The sequence below is a fragment of the Hemiscyllium ocellatum genome, chromosome 9 (genome assembly GCF_020745735.1).
Source record: "Hemiscyllium ocellatum isolate sHemOce1 chromosome 9, sHemOce1.pat.X.cur, whole genome shotgun sequence".
NCBI lineage: Eukaryota > Metazoa > Chordata > Chondrichthyes > Orectolobiformes > Hemiscylliidae > Hemiscyllium > Hemiscyllium ocellatum.
The window spans coordinates 14923522-14944943 of record NC_083409.1 but is presented as its reverse complement, the minus strand read 5'-3'; the positions used below and the strand labels follow the sequence as shown (position 1 = coordinate 14944943).

At 46.8% G+C, this 21422-nt stretch overlaps 1 pseudogene; it reads right to left on the bottom strand.

The window, feature by feature from the left end:
• Positions 1 to 3391: 3391 nt before the first annotated feature.
• LOC132818922 (Ig kappa chain V region Mem5-like) lies at positions 3392 to 16376 on the bottom strand (annotated as a pseudogene).
• Positions 16377 to 21422: the final 5046 nt, after the last annotated feature.

Below are 21422 nucleotides of genomic sequence, written 5' to 3'. Positions count from 1 at the left end.
TCACTGGAGACAATGGGGGGCACTGACAGTGTGAGTGATTTTGGCCTGATGGGTCACGGTGGGGTCATGGGCAAGGGGAGGTAGAACGTGGTGTCAGAGAGTTGGGGTTCGGCCTCATGCGACATAGACGTCGTTCCCCAGACTACCGCCTTTGTCAGTGGGTTAGATGGTGACCGGGGGTTGGTACGAAGAGAGTGGAGTGCTGCATGTTTGAGGGGGGTGATTGGAGAGGGTGAGGGGAGGTGGAGAAATTGAGGCGGGCTGATGTCACATCGTTGGTCAGCAATGAAGAGCTCTAGGGTGTGTACACAGCTGGGTGGTGGGGGGGGCGGTGACCAAGTGGAGGAGGAAGGTGAAGGTGGGAGGAGGGGTCCTCAGAGGGAGGTTGGGAGTTTTTGTTAAAGAAGAAGACATGGAGGTAGAGGCGGCGGAAGAAGAGCTCCACGTCCTGGTGGGTGCGGGGATTTTTTGAGGTGGGGAACGAATGTGAGGCCTTTTCTCAGGATGGACCTTTGGACTCAGAGAGTTCGAGGTCGTGGGGGGATAGGAAATAAGGGGCAAGGCTCGGGGGTGGGGACGAGGTTTTCAGGGGGCTCCGAGATGGCTGAAGGAGGGGAGGGGGGAAAGGCTGATGGGAATGGGAGAGAATGGGTGTGGGAGAGAAAGGAGAATTGGAGTGGAGGTGGGTTATGGAGTGAGGTGTGGGAGTGGGAAGGTGGGGATGAGGTGAAGATGGAGAAGTGGAAGGATAGGGTGCACTGTGGGGGTGGATGGGTGAGGAGGGAGAGCGAGTGTGCTGGCTGGCTGCAGGTAGGCAGTTGGACTCAGGGTGACTCTGGGAAATGTAGTCTCAGTCTTGTTTGCAGAGTGGGAGGGGCCAGAAGTAGAGGCAGAGGTTGGAGCGAAGTCAAGGATGGTTTAGGTGTTTTGAGCAGAAAATATGTTGCTGGAAAAGCGCAGCAGGTCAGGCAGCATCCAAGGAATAGGAGAATCGACGTTTCAGGCATAAGACCTTCTTCAGGAAAGCCCTGAAGAAGGGCTTATGCCTGAAACGTCGATTCTCCTGTTCCTTGGATGCTGCCTGACCTGCTGCACTTTTCCAGCAACATATTTTCAGCTCTGATCTCCAGCATCTGCAGACCTCACTTTCTCCTTGGGTGTTTTGACGCAGCTTCAATTCCAGCCTCAGGCAACTGTCTGTGTGGAGTTTGCACATTCTCCAACTGTCTGCGTAGGTTTCCTCTGGGTGCTCTGGTTTCATCCTACAATCTAAAGACGTGCAGGTTAGGTGAATTGGCCATGCTAAGTTGCCCATAGTGGTCAGGGATGTGTTGGTTAGGCTCATTCGTCAGGGGAAAAGCAGAGTAATAAGATAGGGGATTGGGTCTTGGGTAGGTTACTCTTCCAAATGGCCTGTTTCCTCACTGTAGGGATTTTATGACAGTCCATTCCACATTCCCACCACACATTGAGTGAAAAAGTTCTTCACCAAATCTCATTTGCGGTGTCCATAATGAAATCTTTCAAACCATTCATTTTGTCTCGTGTCATTTAGCTCTTGAGCTCCTTGTTCAATAAATGTTTATTCTTTTTGATGAAATATGAGTTCTCTGACAGGGACAGTTAACTTTGCCCAATCAGGGAACCCTGGCTGACAGATAGAAAGGGGCATGTCAGAAGGACTGATACTCTGGGACCTGACTCTGAATAACAACCTGCCAACCAACCCCCTCCTTCTGTCACCCTCAATCTCCCCATGCTTACTCTTGTTTCACCTTCGATCCAGCCTGTGCTGCCTTTGGGAGCAGTTGACCTTCCCTCCATCACCCAGGAATGTGGTCATCATCCCAGAGCAGTCACACTTTTAACCTGAGGGTCATCACAGCTGGGGCAGGGGGAGAGAAGGTGGCACCTTCATGGTGGTCATACCTGTCATTAATCCACCGCAACCTCTCTTGGGGCTGCAAGAATTCAACCTCCCTCCCTCAGACAGCTCCCCTCCCTGGAAGGTAATATTGCTGCACCTTGTTTTGGGTTAATTAACCACTGAAATATGACTATGGGGAGCCAGCATTGGCTGGGCAGGCAGCCACGATTGACCCTGGATTCAGAAAGTCCCCTTGTAATTGGGCAACACATTAGGGAGCACAGTCTAGATTAGAGTAGTGCTGGAAAAGCACAGCAGGTCAGGCAGCATCTGAGGAGCAGGAAAATCGACATTTCTGCATTAGGGAGCACAGTGCCCACTGCCTCTGAAATCCCTCACTTACTGAGAATACACTCTCAGTATTCACCTTTCTCAGCTGCCATCTGAATTTACAATAAATTCTGTGTCCAATGATCCTGCCCCTCCAGCTACCTGATGAAGAAGCTGTGCTCTGAATGCTTCTACTTTCAAATAAACCTGTTTGACTATCACCTGGAGTTGTTGAATTTTTTAACTTTGGCCATCTGAGTGAGCTGCCATCTCAGACTGAATCAGCAGAACTGTTTTTCCATTCATGATTTGAGAAGATTAAAGCCTAATCTTCAATCCCCAGCACAAAACCCATTCTCAATCCATCGCTTGGAGACACATACCTCAGAGAGACACCTACAGGCAGCACAGAGTAACACACTCACTCTGTGAGACAGGTAGCACTGAGGACCATGATCACACTCCATGCTGCAGACAGGTGTCTCCGAATGTGGGTGCGTTACTGAACGCTGCCTGTAGGTGTCTCTCTGAGTAACAAATCCACACTGAGAGAGACCCCTCCAAGCAGCATTAAGTTAAACACTCGCACTCAGAGAGGCACACATTCTCGATTAGAGTGGTGCTGGAAAAGCACAGCAGTTCAGGCAGCATCCGAGGAGCAGGAAAATCGACGTTTCGGGCAAAAGCCCTTCATCAAGAATAGAGATCTATTCCTGATTAAGGGCTTTTGCCCGAAATGTCAATTTTCCTGTTCCTCAGATGCTGCCTGAACTGCTGTGCTTTTCCAGCACCACTCTAATCTAGAATCAGGTTTCCAGCATCTGCAGTCCTTGTTTTTACCTCAGAGAGACACAGCTGACAATGTCAGTGATTGGCCGAAGATTGTTTCAGCTGCTACCCAACAGACAGCAGAGATTGCACAGTGCGATCCCATCAGCCGGGCCTGGACCAACAGAGTGAAACGGGAATGCCTCAGATTGTACTTATTGAGTCCTAACAACTTTCAGTTTCTGTTCTTTTTGGAATCTTGTAACCTGCATAAATTCCTGACCAAAGGGATCATTTGGAAATGATTAATGATTGTAATTGATTGACAGGCCAACCAGCCAATCTTGACAATGGCTGCATTTCAGCAGGTCAATCAACTGGGGGGCGGGGAAGGTCATCTATTTCCAAAGCACACAGAAACAGAGACTGAATCTTCATCTTTATTCCCTTTTCCATATTCACATTGACAGAAAAAAAACCTGCAATTAACAGCCCAGACAGAGGAGGCTGTTCAAATTCACAGCCACAATGGAGCTTGAGGAAAACACTTGTGGAGGTTTGCTCAATAACATGAGAATCCTGTCCCGTTAAACAGTGACAAAACCTTAAATTGGAACTGGTGGCTGAGCAGGAAGGAGATCTGGTTTACTGAAGCAGAGAATTCTGAGGTTCACATTGTTTTGTACAGCTGACAGTCTTCAGCAACTTCAAGAGATTTTACTTGGCATCACAAGTCAACTCTGTCCCCATCAAACACTCCCAGAACAGGGACAGCATGGGGTTTGGCACAGCGTAAAGCTCCCTCGACACTGTCGCAATGACCTGCTTTTACATCCAAACCTCAGAAGGTTCTCTGAGCAGTCCTGAGAAGGAAGAGAGTTGAAATTCAGTGCTGACAATGACCTTTGTCCTGCCAGCTCAGCCCTGTTCTATTTAAAGTTGTGTCTCCTCTGTGGACTGTCTCACACTCTCTACACACATTCTGATCTCCTGATGCTCTTGCTGAGGGGAGAGGGGAGGGTCACGTGGGTGAGGGCACAGGAGAAGTGAGCGTTGGACTCCCAGTCAGACCCAGAGAGGGTCAGCAGGCTGCTGACACTGTAGGTGCTGTCCGAAGCTCGCAGGTAGTTGCTGGTCTGAACCCCGTCCGAAATGACTGCACCATCCTTCTTCCACTGCACCTCCAGCTCATCGGGATAGAAGTGGTTGGCAAGGCACACCAGGGTGGCAGTGCCCTTGGCATTGACCTGCTCCGGGAGGGGGGCAGCAGGGTCAGCTTGGGCTGAGAGTTGTCACGGGCTGAAAGGCAAGAGAAACAGTTTTAATCCCTGCCATTTGAAGGGAATTCAACCCTCACAATATTCACTGGCAATACAATCTTTTTGAACATTTGTAGTCAACAAAAGAACAGACACTTTTCAAATTGCTTCTTGGGATCTGAGTGTCACTGGCAGGGCCAGCATTCATTACCGTCCCTAGTTGCCCCTGAGAAGGTGATGGTGAAGCAGCAGAGAGAGAAGGGACAGTTTTGGACCATCGGTTATGGAATGAATGTGGGCATCTGGAAGGGCTATCAATGTGGGAGCATTTTAGTGACAGTGATCAGAACTCAGTGAGATTGAGAGTAGGGATGGAAATGGAGAACCATGGAGCAAGTGTAAAAGTTTTCATTTTATGAAACTGTGCGGTGCTTTGGTAAAAGTGGATCGGAACCAATGGCATGATGGGAAATCAGTGTCAGGGCAGTGGGAGCCCTCGAAGGATGAGACAGACTGTTCAGAATCTGTTCCCACAATGAGTAAGGGTGGGACTTCCAGATCTAGACCAAATGAACAAGAGGATTGGGGTTCATGTACAGACTTGGATTGGGAACTGGTTGGCAGGCAGCACAGAAAGAATGAGTCTTTTTCTGAATGGCAGGTAATTACAACTTAGGGTGCCACAGGGGTCAGCCCTTGGTACCCAGTTATTCATAATATATCACAATAGAGTCATAGGGACCCAAAAGGCCCATCAGCCCATTGTGTCCATACTGGTCAAAAAATAACAACCCAATAATTGTCATCCATTTTTCCAGCAAAAGGGAATTAGATGCAATGTGTATTTATGAAGGAATTAGATATACTTAGGATTAAAGGGATCAAAGAATGTGGGGAGAAAGTAGGAACAGGGATCTGTGTTGGATGATCAGCCATGATCATACTGAATAGTGGAGCAGGCTTGAAGGGCCGAATGGCCTACTGCTGCTCCTGTGTTTGATGTTTCTATCTGTTTCTCAGATAATGAAGGGATGTCTCTCATCATTTTGAAGCTGGAAGTCAGATGTGTGTGGAGCTGGAAGATGTGGCCATGGTGATTAATGAATGCAGGTCAGCGAGGTGGTTCCAGAAGACACATGGGAGAAACTGTTTTTCTTCTTCCCTTGATGGAATGAGGGCATTGCTGGATCGGCAGCATTTATTGCCCATCCCTAATCACCCAAAGGGCAGTTTAGAGTCACCCACATTGCTGTGGGTCTGGGGTCACATGGTAGGGATGGCAGTTTCCTTCCCTAAATGACATAAGGAAATCAGATGCTTTTTCATGACAATCAACGATGGTTTCATGGTCATCATTAGTCTCTTAATTGCAGATGTTTTTTGATTGAATTTGAATGCCACCATCTGCTGGATTCTAACCCTGGTCCCCAGAACATTACCTGGATCTCTGGATTAACAGCTCAGCAATAACACCATTAGACCATCACCTCCCTTATCTCATTTTTGGTTGACTGTGAAAGCAAAGAGTTTGTTTATTCTGGAACTGTATGAAACCCCAGTTAGAGCACAGTGAGAGACCTGTGTATGGTTCTGGTCACCACATTACAGGAAGGATGTGATCTCTCGAGAGACCAGGACAGAGGAAGAGTTTGTCTGGAATGGGGACTTTGAGCTTTAAGGAATGGTTGGATTGGTTGGGAATGTTTTCGTTGGAACAGAGGAGGCTGAGGGGAGATTTGATGGTGGTGTGTAAAATGATGAGGGGCCTGGACAGAGTGGGTAGGAAGGACTGATTTCCACCAGCACAGAGGGCAATAACCATGGGGAGAGATTGAAATCAGTTGGGGGCAGGATTATAGGGGAGTTGAAGGTATTTGTTTTCAGCCATAGGTTGGTGGGATGTGGGACTCACTGTCTGAAAGGGTGGGAGAGGCCGAAACCCTCATCATATTGAAAAAAACACTTGGATATTCACTTCAAACAGCAAAACCTCCAGAGCTATGGAGCAAGAGCTGGAAAGTGGGATGGAGCTCGATATCTCTTTAACAAACCTCCGATCACCCACAGATCAGGAGAACTTTATCCAAGAACATTGGAGCAGACTCGAATCCACACACTTCATGAAAGAGTCACATTGTGTGTCTGTGTAGAAGATTCTAGATTATATTTCAAACCTTGCTGCACACTATTGGGCTGAGCTCAAGGGTGAGGCTGCAAAGAGTCTCAGTGTCCTAGGGTCAGACAGGGTCACTGCTCCTAATGACCCCATGACTCCTGGAAAGTGAGAGTGCGCAGACAATGGATGAGGATCCAGATCAGGAGACTCCAACCCTTAAAGAAAGACTTGCATTTGTGTACCACCTTTCCCCAACTCAGGATGTCCCACTGGATCTTTCCAGCAGACTGTGCACAGCGAGATCCCAAACCCCATGTGATAATTAGCAGAGAAATACATTTTGAGTGATTTTGACTGGGGAATAAATATTGACCAGGGACACCAGGGGGAAATTACCTGCTGTTCATCCAATAGTGCCATGGAATGGCATCTTTCACAACTGAAAGACTCTCAGTTCATCGAAAACATGAAGAATAGTTCCTTGAAGATGAAGTTGCAGGAAGGTAGGGGAGTGACAAAGTCATTTGGTTTGCTTTCCTTTAATGGGCACTGCATTGGGTATTGGAGTTGGGAGCTGTTGCGGCTGTACAGGGCGTTGGTTAGGGCACTTGTGGAATACTGTGTGTAATTCAGTTCTCCTTGCTGTAGGAAAAATGTTGTGAACCTTAAAATGATCCAGAAAAAATTTACAAGGATGTTGCCGAGGTTGGAGGGTTTGCGTGAAAGGGAGAGGCTGAATATGCTGGGGCTGTTTTCCCTGGATCATTGCAGGTTGATGGGTGACCGTACCAGGTTTATAAAATCATGAGCAGCATAGATAAGGTGACTAGAGAAGATCTTTACTCCAGAGTGGGGGAGTCCAGAACTGGAGGGCATAGGCTGAAGGTGACAGGGGAAAGATTTAAAAGGGACCTAAGGGACAACGTTTTCATTCAGAGGGTGTTAAATGTATGGAATGAGCTACCAGAGGAGGTGGTGAAGGCTGGTACAATTACACCATTTAAAATGCATGGATATGTAAATTGGAAGATGTTAGAGGGATATGGGCCAAATGCTGCCAATGGGACTAGATTAATTTCGGATATCTGATCAGCATGGACGAGTTGGACCAAAGGGTCTGTTTCTGTGCTGTCCATCCCTCTGACTCTAATTGTATTTCAATCCAGCCCTTAACACTTCAGGCTCTCCCAAAGACATTTACAGACAGTTTTGTTTGACAAGCAGTCACTGTTGCAATGTCAGTAACGTGGCAGCCAGTTTCTGCACAGCAAGATCCCACTAGAAACAATGAGATCAAAGAGTAATAATGATGTTGGCTCAACGATAAATATTGGCCTGAACTCAACCCAAAGAGAAAGGAATTTGGTTCAGTTGGATGGAAAATGAGAAAATGGAAGGTAAAGGAGAAGGTAGGATTGCCGGTTAGTGATGGGATTGATTGTTACCAAAAAATAAAAGAAAGGGATGGAAGTTTTGAACATCAAAGGAACCATGAAAGTGCAGGGAAAATCAATAATAGTACAAACTTACAGAGGTTGTATCTAAATGCACAAAGCATTCCGAGTAAGGGAGTAATAGTGATGCCACACATTGAGGTAAATTGAGTTTCTAAGGAATTTAAACTAGTTAAAGTGGAGGAGGGCTCAGGAAAGGTTATTCAAGTTTCTAGAAGATGTAAAAGGACAGTGAGTACAGAAAGGATCAGGAATCGAACATAAAGCACAGCAGATAAGGGGACAATGATGAGAAGGAGGGCAGTCAATGCAGGACTGAGGGTGTTGTACTTAAATGCACACAGTATACACAATGAGATTGTAGTGCAGATTGAAACTGGCAGGTACGGTGTTATGGGTATCACAGAGACATGGCTGTAAGGGGATCCAGGCTGGGAACTAAATATTCAAGGATACATGTCCCATCAAAAGGACAGGCAGATGGGCAGAGGGACAAGTGTTGCCTTGTTAGTGAGAAATGAAATTAAATCTATGGCAAGAAGTGATGGAGAGTCAGAAGGTGTAGAATCTGTGTGGGTAGAGTTGAGGAACTGCAATAAACAAAGAATCTGATGCAAGTTATGTCCAGGTCTCCAAGCAGTAATCAGGGTGTGGGGAAGGAAATCAATCAGGAGACAGAAAAGTCATACACAAAGTATCAGGGCAGACCTCAATGGATAGGTGGACTGCGTAGCGCGGCTCAAGGAAAGGATTTCGCGGAATGTCGACGAGATGGATTTTGGAGCAGCTTGTGGTTGAGCCATGATGGAACAGGCAGGTCTGGATTCAGTGATGTGTAACGAGGAAAACTTGATTAGTGAGTTTAAGGTGAAAGTATCCCAATGGATACATGACAATAATACGATAGAATTCCCCTGTAGTTTGAGAGAGAAGCTGCAATCAGATTGAACAGTATTTCAGTTGAGTAAAGGTAACTCCAAAGACATGAGGAAGGAGCTGGCCAGAGTTGGTTGGAAGGGGAGCCGAGCAGGTAAGATGGTGGGGCAGCAAACAGCAGAGTTTCTGGGGGTAATTCAGGAAGCAGAGCAGGAATTCATCCCAAAAAAGAAGAAACATACTCAGGGGAGAACAAGGCAACCATGGCTGGTGAGGGAGGTCAAGGACAGCAGAAAAGCAAAAGAAAAAGCACACAATGTGGTGGAGAATAGTGGGAAGCCCGAGGATTAGGAAGCCTTTTAAAACCTGCAGAGGATAACTGAAAAAGCATTAAGGGTGGAGAATGTGAAATGTGGGAGTTATCTAGCCAGTCATATAAAAGAAGATTGCAGGAGTTTTATCAGGTGTATAAAAAGGAAGAGGGAGTCAAAAATAGACTATGGATCACTGGAAAGTGAGGCTGGAGAAAGAATAACAGGAAAATTAGGAATAGCAGAGGAATTGAATAGATACTTTGCATCAGTCTGCACCATGGAAAACACCTGCAGTGTCCCAGTAATTCAAGACTGTCAGGGGTCGGATGGGAGTGCAGTGGCCATCACTAAGGAGGAGGTACTGGGGAAGCTGGAAGGTCTGAATGTGGATAACGCACCCAGACTGGACGAACTACACCCGTGTGTTCTGAAGGAGATCACTGAGGAGATTGTGGAGGCATTGGTGATGATCTTTCAGGAATCAATGGAGTCAGGGTATGGAGGTGAGATGGGGACGGATTTGGTGGGGGCAAGGGACAGGAAAATGGCTCACATACCACCCCTGTTTAAGAAGGGAGGGAGGTGGAAGATGGGACATGATAGGCCAGTTAGCCAGGACTCAGATGTTGGTAAGGTTTTAGACTTCAATTTAATGATGAAATTGCAGAGGATTGGAAGTGCAATAGCTTCATCAAGGAGACGTCATGCCTGGCAAATCTGTTAGAATTCTTTGAGGAGGCAATGAGCCAGTCAGACAAAGGAGAGTCCGAGGAAGTAATCTATTTGGATTTTCAGAAGGCATTTGACATAAGATAAGCGCCCACAGTGTTAGGGGCAATGTACTGACATGGACTGAGGACTGGCAGGTTGGCATAAAGCAGAGCGTGAGGAAGAATGGCCGCTGGTGATGAGCAGAGTTCTGCAGGTGTCAATGTTAGGACCATAACTATTCACGTTATACATTAACAATCTGGATGAAGTAAATGAAGACATTGTTGCTCGTGACATGAGGTAGGTGGAGGGACAGGTAGTGTTGAGGAAGTGGGAAGGCTGTAAAAGCTCCTCGATAGGCTCAGAGAGTGGGCAAAGAAGTGGCAGATAGAATATAATGTGTGACAGTGTGAGGGTGTGCACTTTGGGAGGAAGAAGAGATGCAAAGATGGTTTGCTAAATGAGGAAAGCCTTTGGAAATCTAAAGCACAAACCACATTCAGGTTTCTCTTCAGGTTAACAGGCAGGTCCAGTTTGTGCTTGGGAAGGCAAATGAAATAATAGCATTCATTTCAATAGGGCCAGGATACAAGAGCAGAGATGTACTGCTGAGGCTGTGTAAGAGTCTCATCAGACTGAATTTGGAATATTGTGAGCAGATTTGGGACCCCTATTCTAAGAAACAATGTGCTGGCATTGGAGGGGTTTACAAGAATGATCCTGGGAATGAAAGCCTTGTCATATGAGGCGTGCTTGAGGACTCTGGGTCTGTACTCGATGGAGTTTAGAAGGATGAGAAGGGATCTTATTGAAATTTACAGAATACTGATAGGCCTGGATAGAGTGGATGGGGAGAAGATTTTTCCATAATCAGGAGAGACTCAGTAACCAAGGCACAGCCTCAGAATGAAGGGCCGACCCTTTCGAGCTGAGATGAGGACTTTCTTCAGCCAGAGGGTGGTGAATCTGTGGAACTCACAGCGACAGAGGGCAGGGGAGGCCAAGTCACTGAGTGTATTTAAGACAGAGATAGATAGGTTTGTGATTGTAAAGGGGATTGAACGCAGAAGAATGGGGGTGAGAAGCATATCTGCCAAGATCAAATGGCAGAGCAGATTCAATGGGCTGAATGGCTGATTTCTGCTCCTATTTCTTAAAGACTTCTGGTGAGTTTCCCCAAAACCCTGGAACACTGAACCCACTGGACTGTGAGCCCTGCTGGAGCTGTTTGTCATCAGAACTTTGCCAAGAGATAACCAAAGAGTGGAGAGAGAATGCATCCATGTGGGAATTTCAGAATGCTTCCTAGCTCCTGGAATACTATGAGTACAGGAAGTGTGGTCATTGACAGCAGTTGAAGCTCCGGATTTCGGAGCTTGAGCAGCAGCTGGTGTCAGTGCGGACCGTCCGTGAGGCTGAGAGCTCCATGGAGAACACGTTTCTAGATGTGGTCACTCCGCAGCTTCAGAATATGCAGGGAGTGAGGGAATGGGGGAGCAGCAGACAGTCCAAAAGGACCAGGCAGCTAGTAGAGGAATCCCCTGAATGCATCCCACTCTCCAACCAGGATTCAGTTTGGAATCCTGATGAGAATGATGGTTCATCTGGGGAGTGCATCCAGAGCCAAGTCCATGGCACCACTGGTGACTCAGCTATATTGTTGGGGGGGTGGTGGTGGGGTGGGGGGGAGGGGGGTTAGTGTAAGGAAGACTGATCGTGAAAGGAGATTTGAGAGTGAGGGCATCGATAGGTGTTTCTGCAGCTGCAGATGGGAATCCAGGATGGCGTGTTGTCTCCCTGGTGCCAGGGTGAAGAATGTCACTAAGCGACTGCAAAGCACCCTGAGGGGAGAGGGGAACAGGCAGCAGTTTTGGTCCACATCGGTCCCAGTGACAGAGGGAGAAAAGGATGTAGTCCTGCAATTAGAATTTAGGGGGCGCTGGAGAGAATTAACATCAGGAACTCAAAGGTAGAAATCTTCAGATTACTCCCAGTGCCCCAGGCAAGTGACAAGAGGAGCAGGAGGATAACACAAGTGTCTGTGGGGCTGGAAAGAGGATCCAGGAGGGAGGGTTTTAGATTCTTGTGACATTGGGACTGGGTCTGGGTGAGATGGGACCTGGATAGACCAGACAGCGCTGCTCCTGAACAGAGCTGGCACTGAGCTCCTTTGAGGTGATCTACTCGTGCTGTTGGAGAGGGTTTAAACTAACTTGGCAGGGCTGTGGGAGTCAGGAGGAACTGTCAGAGAGGAACACCAATGTCCACAGAATCATTAGTGCAGTCAATAAGTTACCACCCAGTGGGATGGATTTAGAGGACTACATTTGCAAGGAATTTACAGAGACCTGCAAATATAATAGTCATTATTTTTTTTTGGGGGGGGGAGCGTGGAATGTCTTTAATTTCTGAATATAGACTGGGGTAGTAGCAGTGTGAAGGACAGAGGGGCCAGAGTCGTGAGAGTGTGTCCATGTGAATTTTCTCCAGCCGCAGGTTTCCAGTCCAATGAGAAAGGAGGCTCTGCGAGATCTGGATCTTGGGAATGAGGAGGACCAAGTGGATCAAGTGTCAGTGAGAGGACACTTAAGGAAGAGTGATCATTGTATCACAAAGTTGAGGGTGATGGTAAAAAAGAACAAAGGCCTTTTCAGGGTCAAACATCTTCACTGGGGAAATGCCAGCTTCTATAGGATATGGATGTATTGGATCTGAATAAAGTGGGATCAAAGGTTGGCAGGAAAGTCCTGAAAAGAATAGTAGAGGATGTGGACCAGGTATAGTCGAGATACATTTGAAGGAGGGCAAACAATTCCTGAACTTACTCAAGGGCAAAAGTGGTAGAATTATGGTAAATAAGAAAAGGGCAAAAGAGTAACTAGAGAGAGAATAGGGCCCCATGAAGATGAACAATGTACCTCTGGGTGGGTCCACAGGAAATGGTTTAGGTCTTAAATGAATATTCCAGGTCAGTATTTATCATGGAGAAAGACATGGAAATTTGGGAACTTTGGAAGTAAATAGTAATGTCTTGACACAAGTCCACATTACAGAAGAGGATTTCTTAAAGTGCAAGACGGTAGATAAATCTCCAAGACCTGATCAGGTGTATCCCAGGACATTGTCGAAAGCTAGGAAAGAGATTGCTGGACCCCTTGCTGAGGTATGTTTCTGATTGACAGCCATGAGTGAGGTTCTGGAGAACCAGAGAGGTTGGCTAATGTTAGCCATTGTTTAAGGAAAAGCCAGGGAACTATAAACCAGTGAGCCTGATGTCATTGCTGGGTAAGTTATTGGAGTGAATTCTGAGGGACAGGATTTACATGCATTTGGACAATCAATGCAGTTTTGTGCATGGTAATCGTGTCTCACTAACATGATTAAGGTTGTTTGAAGAGAAGATTGATGTAGGCAGAATAGTAGACACTGTCTATATGGACTTCAGCAAAGCATTTGACAAGGTTCCACATGATAGACTGATTAGTAAGGTTAGGCCACATGGGATCCAGGGGGAGCTAGCCATTTGGGTAAAAAAATGACTTCAAGATAGGAGTCAGAGAGTGGTGGTAAGGGGTTGCTTTTCAGATTGGAGATCAGATGTCAGCTGTGTGCCACAAGGATTGGTGCTGGGTCCATGGCTTTTCATCATTTAAATAAATGATTTGGATGTGAATATAGGAATTATGGCGAGTTTTTAAATGACACCAAAATTGGTACAGTGGATAGTGAAGAAGGCTATCTGAGAGTACAGTGGGACCTTGATCATTTGGGGAAATGGGCAGAGTTGTGGCAAATGGACAAAAGTGCAGACTGTAGATGCTGGAAATCAGAGTTTAGATCAGAATGGTGCTGGAAAAGCACAGCATGTCAGGCAGCATCCGAGGAGCAGAAAAATCGACTTTTCGGCTAGAGGAATCCAGATAAAGGGCTTTTGCCTGAAACGGCAATTTTCCTGCTCCTCGGAAATTGCCTGACCTGCTGTGCTTTTCCAGCACCGCTCTGATCTAAACGTGTGACAAATGGAGTTCAATTTAGATAAATGTGAGATGTTGCATTTTGGAAAATCAAACCAGGGCAGGACTTGTACTGTTAATGGTGGGGCCCTGTGGGGTGTTGCTCAACAAAGTGACCTCAGGGTGCAGGGGCAGGGGCAGGGGCAGGGGCATTATTCCTTGACAGTGGAGTCACAGGGAGACAGGGAGATGAAGAAGGTGTTGGGTATACTTGCCTTTATTGATCACTGCACTAAGTATCAGAGTTGGGACATCATTTGCAGCTGTACAGGAAATTTGGGAATAATGTGAACAATTCTGATCATCCTGTGATAGGAAGGATGCTGTTAAACTTAAAATTCTTCAGAAAAGATTTACATGGATGTTGCCTGGAACTGGAGGGTTTGAACTGTCGGAAGATTATTTTTCCTGCAGGATCGGAGACTGAGGGGTGGCCGTATAGATGTTTATAAAACCATGACAGGCATGGACAGGGTGTATATCCCAGGTCTTTGCCTTGGGAAAGGGAATCTAAAACTCGAGGGTACAGGTTTAAGATGGGAGGCAAAAGATGCAAAAGGGACCTGAGGGGTAACTTGTCACACAGAGGGTGGTGCGTGTACGGATCGAGCTGTCAGAGAAAGTGTTGGAGACGGATACAATTATAGCATTTAAAAGATGTTTGGATGGGTACATGAATAGGAAGGGTTTAGAGGAATGTGGGTTAAATGCTGGCAAATGGGATGAGGTCAGTTTTGGATATCTAGTTAGCATGGAGAAGTTAGACTGAAAGATCTGTTTCCACGCTGTATGACTCCGTGACCATTAGAGGCTGGAAAAGCTGAGATCTTTTACCCTGAAGTGCTGGAGGCTGAGGAGTGACCTTATAGAGGTTTATAAAATCATGAGGGACATAAATAATGTGAATAATGCAGGAAGGAGGTGAATGTTTTGTAGAGCTGGCAAACTTATGCACAAAGATCATTCCAGGGATGAGGAATATCAGTTATGAAGATAGATTGGAGAATTTGGGACTGCCTTCTTTGGAGAAAGTTACAGATCACACAACATCAGGTTATAGTCCAACAGGTTAATGTGGAAGCACTAGCTTTTGGAGCACCGCTGACAACCATTTGATGAAGGAGGGGCGCTCCGAAAGCTAGTGCTTCCAAATAAACCCTCTGTTGGACTATAACCTGGTGTTGTGTGATTTTTAATTTTGTCCACCCCAGTCCAACCCCTGCACCTTCAAGTCTTTGGAGAAGGCAGCGAGGAGAATTGTTCCAGAAATTCAAAATCAGGAGGGGCCTGGAACAGAGTAAATAGGGAGAAAATGATTCCACTTGTGAAAGGATTGAGACCGAGAGGCCACAGATTGAAAGTAATTGAAAAAGTAAGAAAAGTGAGATGAGGGAAAACATTTTCAGCCAGTGGGTGGTTAAGGTGTGGAATGCACTGCCTGAGAGTGTGGTGGAGGCAGCTTCAATTGAAACATTCCGAAGGGAATGAGACTGTTATCTGAAAAGGAACAATATGCAGGGTGACAGGGAGAAGGCAGGAGAATGACACTCAGTGAATTGCTCATTCAGAGAGCTAGTCCAGACAGGATGGATGGAATGGCCTCCTTGTGCACTGTAACAATTCTGTGATTGTGTGATTGAGCAGAGTTAAAGCTGGGGAGGTGGGAGCTCGGTGTCTCACTGTGCTGCTGCTGCTGCTGCTGCTGCTGCTGAGGTCAGTGAGATCAGAGACTGGGACAGGGAGCCAGAGCTCACATCAAACTCTGCCCCGTGTCCGTCACACTGAGACTGGCAGGAGGCTACTCACTGATTTCACTCCATGCTGCAGGAATGGGACCACAGGCTGCAAATGGACAGAGCTCCTCCACACAGTGAGTAAAACTGACTGACTTATATCTTGCTTTTTTTAAAGAGGGCATGAAAGTAAAGAAATACAGCTGGACACCCTGTTAGACACAGTGCTCCTCAATCAACCATTTCATTCACTGCAGCTTCCCACTAACACCTTCAACAAATCAGTAACTGTATTTTAGAAAGTGTGTTTCAGTATTGACAGGGTTAATAACAGAGGATTGAGGTTTACTTACTCAGTCTGAGCTTGGTTCCTTTACCGAACGTGTAAGGCCAGCTGTAACCTTGCTGACAGTAATAGTCAGCGACATCTTCATTCTGAACGTTGCTGATTGTCAGGGTGAAACTGGTCCCTGATCCACTGCCGGTGAATCGCTCGGAGACTCCTGTGAATCGAGTTGTTGCACGATAGATCAGGAGAGAGGGTTTCTGACCTTCTCGCTGCTGGTACCAGTTAACATAGTTGCTAACAGATTGACTGGCCGTACAGGTGAGTGTTGCGGTCTGGTCCCGTCCCACTGACAGCACCGGGGGAGACTGGGTCATGCTGATGTCCCCACTGATACCTGAGGGGTCAAAGAGAAACACAGTGAAGTCAGAACTGTCACAGAAAGAGCCGGTCAAATGAGAGATTGTTGGAGACACTGAGCATTCCTCTGGTTTCAGCATTTTCCCTTCAATCACAAGTCAGTGGAATTGGAGTGAAATGGAGAGCAGCGAAAGATTCAAGGTGGAAGGAGAGAGATTTGTACCTGCGACACAGAATGCCAGGGGCCAGATCAGCTGGATGTGTGAAATCATGGTGTGTGCTCCTGTCCCTGTGCCTGGTTCCTGATAAACTCTCCCTTCACTGGGCTCTGCTTTATAAAGCTGCAGCCTGTGAGAGTCTGACTGGGTGTTCCTCAGTATGTAAATGGCATCAGGCAGAGAGAGCCACGTCCTCATACTTCCTCTTCTCTCTCTTTCTATCTCACTCTCTCTGTCTCAGAGTCATTGATGTGAACAGCACTGAATGAGGCCATTTGGCCCATTGTGTCTGTGCTGGTAAACAAAGATCTGATGACACTAATCCCATCCTCCAGCTCTTGGCCCATTACCCTGGAGGCTACAGCAACACAAGGGAATATCTAAACACTGCTCCAATTGTCACGAGAGTTTCTGACTCAACCAGCCTTTCAGGCAGTGAGGTTCAGACTCTCACCACCCTCTGGGTGAAAACATTTCTTCTCAACTCTCCTCCCACTCTCCAACTCGCCTGGCTATGGACTCCCTCGTGTTCAGAACGATGAGAGGGGATCTGATTGAAACATATAAAATTGTAACTGGGCTGGGCAGGGAGGAGGTTTCCCCTGGTTGGGAGTCTGGAACCAGGGGACACAGGCTCAGGGGGATACAGGGTTGACCATTTCGGACTGAGATGAGGAAACATTTCTTCACTCAGAGGGTGGTCAACCTGTGGAATTCTCTACCACTGAAGGCTGTGGAGGATAAGGAACTGAATATATTCAAGAAAACAAGAGAGAGATAATTGTTTTGCATTTTAACAGCTTGAAGAGAATGGGGAGAAGGCAGGAATATGGCTTTGAGAGAGAGGATCAGCCATAGATCTTAGAATGCCTACAGTGTGGAAACAGGCCATTTGGCCCGACTAGTCCACACCGACCCTCAAAAAAATGATGACATTCAAAACTTGATACAGCCATGATCATACTGAATGACAGAGCAGAATCAAAGGGCCGAATGGCCTACTGCTGCTCCAAGTTTCTACGTGTCCATGTCTGTGTTACCTTCAATCTCTGTACCAGGTTATTAAATCCTTTACTGATGTAAAATGTGCCATCCTACCTACCCTATCATTGTCCTGAATAATCTTATCCCTCTCTATCAGGTCCCTTTTGAGCCTTCACTGCTCAAAGCTCACATTCAGGCAGCATCCTGGAAAATCTCCCTGTACCCTCTCAGGTACAATCACATTCTTCCCAGAGTGTGGTGACCAGGACTTGTCCCTCTCTCTCTGACTCACATCTGCCATTTCTTTCTCTCTACCTCTATCTCTCTCTCCTAATGTTAATCTCTTTCATGTTCTCTCCCTCTCTCTCTCACACACACACACGCGCTCTGTCTCATAGCCACATTCTCCAACTCACTGATGCTTTCTGACTACATCTTATCATCTGTTTCGCCTTCTCTCACTGTCTCTGTTACTCGCTCCCTCTCTCACTCAGCCTCCAATTGTTACCTGTCACTCTCTATTCCTCCCTCTTTCTCTCTCCCTCCCTCTCTATCTTCCAATTTACAGTCTCTCTCCCTCTCTCTCTGTCATTATAAATCTACCCATACTCATCTCTTTCTCTCACAATCAACCCTACCCTCCCTCTCAACTCTCTTCATGCTTAGTCTCACACCCATCCTGTCTCTTTCTCTCTCTCTCTCTCCTTGTCTCTTTGTCTCTCTCCATCCCTCTCAGTCACACTGTCTCACATCTTGTTTTTCTCTCTCTATCCCTCAACCTCACCATTTCTACCTCCCTCTACCTCTCTCTTGGTCCCCTCACATATCTTACACCGTATCAGATGCTCGTCCCTCTATCTCTCTCTCTCACTTTCTTTCTTTCTTTCTCTCTCTCTCTCTCTCTCACACACACACACACACATTATTTTTCCCTCCATCTCTCTCTCTCTCTGCTCACTGCTCTCTCTTTCTGATAGTGTCCTGGGTGGTGACAGTTGAATGCAGGATAAATCTCCCTCTGCTTTGCCCCACTAATGGATGTTAACCCTTGACCCCTGTCTTCTCCTTGGGTAAGGCCCTATTTCCACGTTGACCAGGGTTTGGTCTTTCTCAGGAAGATGGACAGATTCTGGTCAAATGAAGGGCAGTTCTGTGCTGTTGGCCTATTCTCACTGGGGACTGATTTGGACACAAACCTCATTCCGTGAAGGCCCAGCAGAGAGAGGAGATCCTCAGATCATCAGCGTGAGTTCGAGGGGAGACAGGAGAGGCTCTGACCCACTGACCCATCCTGTCCATTCACAACATGTTCCAATCCTTTCCCCTCTCCTTCCCCTTCCATGGTCAGTCTTTTCTGAATGGAGAGGTCCCTTCCCTGTCTCACACCAAGGAGGAGATGGACAGATATTTAATGGGTAATGGGTTAAAGGATGATGGAAAGTGGGCAGGAAAGTGGAGTTGAGTCTGAGATGGGATCAGCCATGATTGTATTAAATGGTGGAGTGGGCTCGAGGGGCTGAATTGCCTGCTCCTGCTCCTAGTTCTTATGTTCCTCCACCCTCTCCCCCATCCCTCTTACTGCAACTTTGTGAACATTCTTGGAATGCTTGGACATCGAAGGAGTTATGTGAATTCAGGATTTGTGTGGATTTAATGTGGGGACAGAATTGCACACGGGCTGTGATAGATCCTGCGGGTGAATATCCTGCTGGCAGGCTCCGCCTTCCATATACAGAATGGGGAAGTGGGGGATGTCGGAATGTACTGCCGGGGTACACGGCACTGTCCTCTAGCAATGTGGTTGACTCTCTAGTGCCCTCTGAAATGGCCGAGCAAGGCTCTCAGTTGTATCAATTATGACAATGTTTCAACAAAGAAATGAGACCGGACGGACCACAGGCATCGATCTAGACACCAAAAAGACAATGACAGAAACAACCCTGTCTACCCTGCTCCATCCTCCTTACTGACATCTGGGAGTTAGTGCCAAATTCAGGAGAGCTGTCTCACAGATGACTCAAGCAACAGTCTGACACAGTCACACTCACAGAACCATACCTTACAGACAATGCCCCAGACACCACCATCACTGTCCCTGCATGTGTCCTGTCCTACCAGAAAGGCAGACCCAGCAGAGCTGATGACACAGTGGTCTACGGCCAGAAGGGAGTTACCCTGGGAAGTCTCAAAGTTGTCTCCCGTGAAGACTCATGACACCAGGTTAAACATGGGCGTGGAAACCTCCTGGTGATTACAAGATATCTTGCTCCCTCGGCTGATGAATCAGTCTCTCCTGGATGTTGAACAACATTTGGAGAAAGCACTGAGGGTGATGACAGCAGAGAGTGTACTCTGTGTGGGGGGGTTTCAATGTCCACCACTGAGAGTGGCTCGGCAGCAGCATTACTGATCGAGCTGGTTGGTTCCTCATGGATGTAGCTGAGGGACTGGCTCTGCAGCTGGAACCAAAGAGATGGAAAAAGTTGCTTGACCCCATCCTCACCAATCTTATGGCTGTAGATGCATCTATCCTTGACAGTATTGGTAAGAGTGACCATCACACAGTCCTTGTGGAAACAAAGTCTGTCCTTCACATTGAGAATCCCCTCCATTGTGTTGTGTGGTACTATCACCGTACTAAATAGGACAGACTCCGAACAGATATTGCAACTCAAGGCAAACTCTTATTGCACAATGCTCAGCACTCTTCCCAACTCCTCAGATACTGAAGCAGTCCACATGCAAATGCAACAATATCTGGACAATATCCAAGTTTTGTCTGAGAAGTGACATTTCCCATTGGTGCCATGCAAATGCCAGCCAATCACCATCACCAATAAGAGACAATCTAAACATCGCCCCTTGACAATCAATGCTATTACCATCACTGAATCCCCACTATCAACATTCTTGAGGTGTCATTGACCAGAAACACAACTGTATTCACCAAAGAAACACAGTGGTTACAAGAGCAAGTTAGAGGCTAGGAATACTGCATCCAGTAATTCACCTCCTGATCCCCCAAAGCCTGTCAACCAAGTCAGGAGTGTGAGCAAATACTCCCCACTTGCCTGGACAGGTGCAGCTCCAACAACATTCATTGATTGATAGTGTCACAGAGTCAAACAGCACAGAAACAAACCCTTAAGCCAAACTTCTACATGCTGACCAAGTTTTCTGAAGTGAACTCATCTTATTTGCCTGCGTTTCACACATATCCCTTGAAACCTTTCCTATCTATGTCGATTGTATCCTATGTCTTTCTTATCCACTCAAAAAGCTTGATACCATCCAGAGCAAAGCAAACTCCTTGATTGGCATCGCATTCTCAAAACACCCAAACTCACCGTCACTGACGCTCCATAGCAGCAGTGTGTATTATCGATAAGATGCACTGCAGAAATTCATCACTGATCTTCAGATAGCACCTTCCAAACCCATGGACAAAAATAGAAATTTCAGGAAAAGCTCAGCAGGTCTGGCAGCATCTTGGAGAGAAATCAGAATTAACATTTCGGGTTGAGTATGAAATATTAACTCTGATTTCTCTTCACAGATGCTGCCAGACCTGCTGAGCTTTTCCAGCACTTTCTATTTTTGTCTCAGATTTACAGCATCTGCAGTTCTTTTGGTTTCCCTTCAAACCCACGTTCACTTCCATTTAGAACAAGAGCAGCAGATACATGGGAACACTGTGAGCTGCAAGTTCCCCTCGAAAAAGCTTAGCATCCGGACTTGAAAATATGTCGCTGATCCCTCAGCCTTGCTGGGTTAAAATGCTGGCATTGTGGGTCAACTTACAGCTTGTGGACGATAACAATTCAAGATGGCAGCTTCCCACCACCTTCTCCAGGGCAACTAGGGACAGGGTAAAAAATGTTGGCCCAGCCGGTGATGCCCACTTCCCACAGGTGAATATGTAAAACCAAATGAAGTGTCCCTCAGGAGGGGAGAGGGAATGTTCAGGATCCTGAGCTCCATTTCCCAGCCCAGGCAGTTTGTCTCCCAATGAATGAATGAGATGCCAATTTGAAGTCCAGGTTCAGGGCAGTCTCACTCTGTGGACATGAGGTCTATAAGAGGGAATTGGAGATTGAGCTATAAAAGAAAGATTTGCTTGGTTACGGGGAGAG